Consider the following 7,972-nt stretch of genomic DNA (forward strand, 5'->3'; position numbering starts at 1 on the left):
GATCGAAAGAAAAAGTCAAGTGACCAAATATGAGGTGCCAAAAATAATCCAAGAAAAGAAAGTTTTATAGTACATAGAGGATGACATGCGGGTCCCATTTAGCAGCAGCGGTATCAACGTTTGAGAGGCAGCAGGGGATCGAAAGAAAAAGTCAAGTGACCAAATATGAGGTGCCAAAAAAATCCAAGAAAAGAAAGTTTTATAGTACATAGAGGATGACATGCGGGTCCCATTTAGCAGCATCGGTATCACTGTTTGAGAGGCAGCAGGTGATCGAAAGAAAAAGTCAAGTGACCAAATATGAGGTGCCAAAAAAAATCCAAGAAAAGAAAGTTTTATAGTACATAGAGGATGACATGCGGGTCCCATTTAGCAGCAGCGGTATCACTGTTTGAGAGGCAGCAGGTGATCGAAAGAAAAAGTCAAGTGACCAAATATGAGGTGCCAAAAAAAATCCAAGAAAAGAAAGTTTTATAGTACATAGAGGATGACATGCGGGTCCCATTTAGCAGCAGCGGTATCACCGTTTGGGAGGCGGCAGGGGATCGAAAGAAAAAGGTAAGTGACCAAATATGAGGTGCCAAAAATAATTCAAGAAAAGAAAGTTTTATAGTACATAGAGGATGACATGCGGGTCCCGATTAGCAGCAGCGGTATCACCGTTTGAGAGGCGGTAGGGGATCGAAAGAAAAAGGCAAGTGACCAAATTTGAGGTGCCAAAAAAAACTCCAAGAAAAGAAAGTTGATTGCACATAGATGATGACATGCGGGTCCCATTTAGCAGCAGCGGTCTCAACGTTTCCAAGGCGGCAAGGGATCAAAAGAAAAAGGAAGTAGCCAGAAATCAGGGGTCAAAAAAATCCAAGAATAGAAAGAATTTTGGTTCATAGAGGATGACATGCGGGACCCATGATCCTGCATCGTAAACGGCTCGATCGGAGAACGTTGAACGAGATGGCGCGATCTAGAAAAAAAACAATGCCAGAGAGGCTGCCATCTGGGCCCTACATCCCTCGGTGGTGCGGATTTGCGTTGACTCGGCCGGCGAACCCGAGATTTCGAGATGCACCACGTCCCGGGCCACCATACGCCACGTTTTGGCCGCTTTCGTCGGGCTAGGTGGCCTCAAAAACGAGAAAAAAAAGTTTTGACATGCACCACGGAGGGACCAAAATCGTCGGCCATGGTACACCAGCAACCACGGCGTGACTTCAACTTCGTCGGCCATGGCAACTTTTCTTTTAGTGCTTGGATCGTACATTCACCTCATATTCACATCATTTCTCATATACGGAGGCAGCCTCAGCATAACCCCTATGATGCTTGTTTAGAGGGAACCCATACTAAAATACACAAGTTTCTAGTTAAGCCCTACCCATAATCAGGTATTGTGGGGGTACTTGTATAATTGGAAAGGTATCGCATTCAAACCCATCTCAGTTTTATATCAAAAATCACCATCTTCTCTTGGTCACATTCACCTTCAAAGTCATTCCATGGAATGAACCATCATTCCAAGGTTTCAAAATTCATATCAACTCACTTGTTCCCATCTAGAGTAGTCAATTTTTAATTGATTAGCAATAGCAACTATATGAGGGGTGCTATCTAGCTTCGAGTGGTGTTAATCTAAACCAAGTATTGTTCTATTCTAGACCAAGTGAATCATAAATCAAAAAGTACGTTGAAATAAATAAGCCAAAATAAAAATAAGTAAAAACATGGGATAGGTAATACATAAAAGTAAAATGTGATGGTGCCTTTGCTTTTGTAGAGTTAAGAACTTGTGTTTAGCAAGGGTTAGCTTGCCTTGAGCTTAGTAGTTATCGAAGTGCTCTTCTTCTTCCTGGGAGTAGGCTTCCTCCTCTTGATACTCCTCGTTACTAGCGTCTATATACGAATACGAGGTATAAATACTAAACCAAACTCACATACTAAGCTAGAAACACTCAAAAGAGTTCACACTCTAGTCCTATTATCAACCAAACATGTCATGGTGAGTTATTTGATGAATTCTTATTTAGGAGAAAATAATTTCCTCTCATTATTCCTATTTCTTAAATTTGGATATGTAGATCCTTAGAGAAAATCATTTCTTCTCCTTACCTCATATTAATATTTAATCTCTTCATATAATAATCAGGTATGAAATATAGGTTGACCCAAGTCAACATTTCATATCTATTATATGTGAGTATAATTTAATTAAAGTGCTACACTACACATGTTATAATACTACTATTTTAAAAGCATTAAAATCTCTAAGTAATAATTATCAGGGGTTCATTAGCCTAGGTCATTCCCCCTGGTTATATCACTTAGGATCAAGATTTAAATGATAGAGTAGCTCTCATAGTATTTATAAAATTTGAATTCCAAGTTGAATTGTTCTAGAATTGACTACATAGCTATCTTATTTGATCTAGTCCATGATCATACAAATAACATGTCTATATTATTGCATAATCAATTAGGGGACATCATTTGTGATTTATTGGAATTGGAAACAATTCAAAATCATTTATAGATTATTTTTAATGATTATTTGAAGTTAGAAAAGGCCCTGCCTTGTTATTTTTGTCATTTAAAATTTAATACGAATTTGGATATGAGGCCAGTGGCATTATTTAGATAATTTCATGAGCTTTCTAAATATATAAAATTGGTTAAATTTGGTGTAGTATATCTCAAGATATTCAAATTTGAAGTTAGCATCAGTATTTGAATTTGAACTAAATGGATTAATCCTATTTGAATTTTTGGGCCACGCGGGAAAAGCTAATGGGCCGAAATGGTTTAAACTAACACTGCGCGGCCCAGCACGCATCCGGTGCGAGTGGGCTGCCCGACGAGCGGGGGCCACCCGTCGGTGCCTCATAACACGCCGAAGCGGTACGAGCAAGCGAGGCCGCTCGGATCTGATCAGCGATCAACGGCGCGTGTGCGTCGTCGTCCCCGGTGGGATTCCGGCGAGCTCACGGTGTCAGTAGGGGGTCGGAGAGCCTACCAGGGTTCCCGCGGTGCTCTGCTGGTGGCGAGGTGACGTTGTCGAGGATGCTGAGTCGTCTGGTAGCGAGTGGCGAAGCTCGGGTGGCGCCAATCGTCGACGGTGATGTCCTCGGCTCCGGCGGGCTTCGTCTTGCAATTGGAGCAGCTCCGGTGGCGTGGTGTCAAATTGAGGTGGGGAGCGTGTTCAGAGAAGGGAGAGGAGCAAGGTGTGTGAAGAACTTGTGAGCTGAGGAGCTCTATTTATAGAGTTGATCTGTGGCCGTGGGGTGCTGCAAGGGCGCGGCCATGGCGTGGCGCTTCCGGCGAGCGAAAGGGCATGCGAAGGACAGCATCTCGTAGGCGTCGTCCTGGCGATGCTCAACGGCTAGCTGGCGCAGCGAATGGGTGAAGGAATCGTCCAGGGTTTCGTTTCGAGTGCTGCGGTACCCGCGGTACTTCGCCGGCGAGGACGACGGTGACAAGGCTCCTGCGCGTGTTCGAGTATGTCTAGTGTGTAGAGGGCGAGGAGTAGCTGCTCAACGTCGCGGTAGGGATGCAGGGCGAGGACGGCAGCGATCGAGTGGGCGACGTACTGGCGCGGCCAGTGCGCGCTCACCGCGTGCATGGGCGCGTGCTGGCAAGGTTTGGACACGGGCGTTCTGGGCAATGCTGTGCAGTTGCGATCGAGTGGGCGGTACAGGCTGAGTCCTTGTGCTGCAGGGATGCTCGAGGACATGAAGAAACGACGAGGGAGAGGCCAGGGAGAGAAGTGCACAAAGGTGGCCGGCATGGCCACGGCATGCATAGTTTTAGGGTTTTCTTCTCCCTCTCTCTCACTTTAATCGATCAAGGAGGTACTGGGATGATGCAGGGGTCCTAGAAATAGCTAATGATCACAAGATTGAAGTGGTTTAGGGAAGAAACCAGAGGGTAAAAGAGTGTAGCTCAAAGTTGGATTAATGCCTGCCAAGTGTTTGTAAAAATGGCCGCATGAACATTTTTGTCGAATTTTGAAATTCTTTTTGGTATATCTCAAAGATATAATTAATGTGAGGTATTGGTGGTGGTGGCACTCAATTTGGATTTGATTTGCTAGATTTCAAATTTGAGGTGATCTTGTTTTTCTTCTCAGATCCCATTTTGGCAATTTAATTCTGGTCAACCTAGTCAACTCTAGCCATGGTGGTCAACATGAAAAGTACTCACCTTGACATGGTCTTGGATGACATGGCTTTGGTTGACAAAGTTTAGTTTAGGATTTGAGAAATACAGGGGGGTAAAGTGGTGAAGAAAATATTTTTGGTCCAAATGACCATTATCATATGTATGTGAGATTTTTGATTTCCTTGTATTTAATTCTTGATCCAATGATGCAATTGTGTTAGTTTATCATATTGAAGTATTTTAGAAGCAAGGGGGCAAGCAATTTTGGCCTTGGTTGAGGATTTGCATTTGTGCATAAGGTGTATGTAAGTGAAAAATGGGTTTTTTCCCATTTTCTCCAATTTACTTCACATTAGGGTTTTGTGATCTTGGTGATTGTTCATATAACAATATTTAAGCATGCTAACACTCATCATGGCAATTTGCACAAAAGAAATCACTTAAATGCACAAAACTATATGTGGCACTATATGCATAGAAAAGTTTTTGTTTGGTTGCAAATTTTGAATAATTGAACTCTCTCTTGATTTAATATTGTTGAAACTTGGGATGTTACAGAATTACTCTGAATGGCACACGGAAAGAGCTCCACAAGGTAAGAAGGTAAATTCTGTTGAAGAAACCTCTTCCTTGAGTGATAAGATTGATGTGATTATGTCTATGCTTGTGAATGGTAGATCTAATGTTGATCCAAATAATGTTCCTTTAGCTTCATTGGTTGCTCAAGAAGAAAATGTTGATGTGAATTTCATTAAAAATAATAATTTCAACAACAATGCTTATAGGAACAACTCTGGTAATAACTATAGGCCATATCCTTCTGCTAATAGTAATGGTTATGGTAATTCTTATGGGAATTCTTACAACAATAATAGGAGTGTACCCTCTGGTCTTGAAGCCATGCTTAAAGAATTTATTAGTACACAAACTGCTTTTAACAAATCTGTTGAGGAAAAGCTTGATAAAATTGATATTATTGCCTCTAGAGTTGATAGACTTGCCTCTGATGTTAATCTTTTAAAATTGAAAGTTATGCCTAATGATGATATTGATAATAAGATTACTACTACAGCAAATGCCATCCAAGTTAGAATTAATGAGAATATAAGATTAATGGTTGAACTGCGTGCTAGGTGGGATAGACAAGAAAATGAAAAACTAGCTAAAGAGAATAATATAGCTAAAGTTTGGACTATCACCACCACTAGTAATGTTAATTCTTCACATGTTGCTGCACCTCCTACTATCAATGGTAAAATAATTGGTGTTGGCAATGTTTCTACTCCTAGTGCAAAGCGTACAAAACTGCCTGAAATTGCTAAAACTACTGAAACTGCTTGTGATAAAACTGCTGAAATTTTTTCCAACCTTGGGAACAATGATCCCATTGCTGTAGCTCATAATGATTTAGATTTTGATGATTGTCACATCTCTGAAGTTATAAAGTTCTTACAAAAACTTTCTAAAAGTCCTAATGCTAGTACTATAAATTTAGCCTTTACAAAACATATTACAAATGCTCTCATAAAAGCTAGAGAAGAGAAACTAAAACTTGAAACTTCTATTCCTAGAAAGTTAGAAGATGGTTGGGAGCCCATCATTAAAATGAAATTCAATGACTTTGAATGTAATGCTTTATGTGATCTTGGTGCAAGTATTTCTGTTATGCCTAAAAAGATTTATGATATGCTTGACTTGCCACCATTGAAGAATTGTTATTTGGATGTTAATCTTGCCGATAATGTTAAAAAGAAACCTTTGGGGAGGATTGATAATGTGCGCATTACGGTTAACAATAACCTTGTCCCCGTTGATTTTGTTGTCTTGGATATCGAATGCAATGCATCTTGTCCTATTGTGTTGGGAAGACCTTTTCTTCGAACCGTTGGTGCTGTTATTAATATGAGGGAAGGTAATATTAAATATCAATTTCCTCTCAAGAAAGGTATGGAACACTTCCCTAGAAAGAGAATGAAGTTGTCTTTTGATTCTATTATTAGAACAAGCTATGATGTTGATGCTTCTACTCTTGATGTTACTTGATTTGCACTTTTCGCGCCTAGCTGAAAGGCGTTAAAGAAAAGCGCTTATGGGAGACAACCCATGTTTTTACTACAGCAATTTTTTGTTTTGTTGAGTCTTGGAAGTTGTTTACTACTGTAGCAACCTCTCCTTATCATGTTTTTGTGCCAAGTAAAGTTTCTATGTCAAAGTTGATGTTATATTTGGGATCGCTGCGCAGAAACAGCATTGCTGTCTGTCACGAATCTGGGCACAGTTCTCTGTAGAAAATTCGAAAACATCTGCCAATTTACGAGTGTGATCCTCAGATATGTACGCAACTTTCATTAGTTTTGAGTTTTTCCATTTGAGCAAGTCTGGTGCCATCTTTAAATTCGTCTTTACGGACTGTTCTGTTTTTGACAGATTCTGCCTTTTATTTCGCATTGCCTCTTTTGCTATGTTGGATGAATTTCTTTGATCCATTAATGTCCAGTAGCTTTATGCAATGTCCAGAAGTGTAAAGAATGATTGTGCCACCTCTGAACATGTGAATTATTAATTGTGCACTAACCCTCTAATGAGTTTGCTTGAAGTTTGGTGTGAAGGAAGTTTTCAAGGGTCAAGAGAGGAGTATGATATACTATGATCAAGAGGAGTGAAAGCTCTAAGCTTGGGGATGCCTGATACGTCTCCAACGTATCGATAATTTCTTATGTTCCATGCTACTTTATTGATGATACCTACATGTTTTATGCACATTATATGTCATATTTATGCATTTTCTGTAACTAACCTATTAACAAGATGCCGAAGAGCCGATTGCTTCGTTTTCTGCTGTTTTTGGTTTCAGAAATCCTAGTAAAGAAATATTCTCGGAATTGGACGAAACTTTCGCCCGGGGTCCTATTTTTGCACGAAGCTTCCGGAAGACCGAAGAGATAACGAAGTGGGGCCACGAGGCGGCCGGAGGGGTGGCCGGCGCGGCCCGGGCCCCGGCCGCGCCGACCTACCCCCGGGCCCCTCGTGTGGCCCCCCGCGTTGACCCTCCGCCTACTTAAAGCCTCCGTCGCGAAACCCCCAGTACCGAGAGCCACGATACGGAAAACCTTACAGAGACGCCGCCGCCGCGAATCCCATCTCGGAGGATTCTGGAGATCGCCTCCGGCACCCTGCCGGAGAGGGGATTATCTCCCGGAGGACTCTACACCGCCATGGTCGCCTCCGGAGTGATGAGTGAGTAGTCCACCCCTGGACCATGGGTCCATAGCAGTAGCTAGATGGTCGTCTTCTCCTTGTTGTGCTTCATTGTTGGATCTTGTGAGCTGCCTAACATGATCAAGATCATCTATCTGTAATTCTATATGTTGTGTTTGTCGGGATCCGATGAATAGAGAGTACTATGATTATGGTGATTATCAATCTATTGTTTATGTGTTGTTTATGATCTTGCATGCTCTCCGTTATTAGTAGAGGCTCTGGCCAAGTTTTTACTCTTAACTCCAAGAGGGAGTATTTATGCTCGATAGTGGGTTCATGCCTCCATTGAATGCGGGACGGTGACGAGAAAGTTCTAAGGTTGTGGATGTGTTGTTGCCACTAGGGATAAAACATTGATGCTATGTCTAAGGATGTAGTTGTTGATTACATTACGCACCATACTTAATGCAATTGTCTGTTGCTTTGCAACTTAATACTGGAGGGGGTTCGGATGATAACCTGAAGGTGGACTTTTTAGGCATAGATGCAGTTGGATGGCGGTCTATGTACTTTGTCGTAATGCCCAATTAAATCTCACTATATTTATCATATCATGTAT

This window comes from Lolium rigidum, chromosome 6 (genome assembly GCF_022539505.1).
Source record: "Lolium rigidum isolate FL_2022 chromosome 6, APGP_CSIRO_Lrig_0.1, whole genome shotgun sequence".
In the NCBI taxonomy this organism is placed as follows: Eukaryota; Viridiplantae; Streptophyta; class Magnoliopsida; order Poales; family Poaceae; genus Lolium; species Lolium rigidum.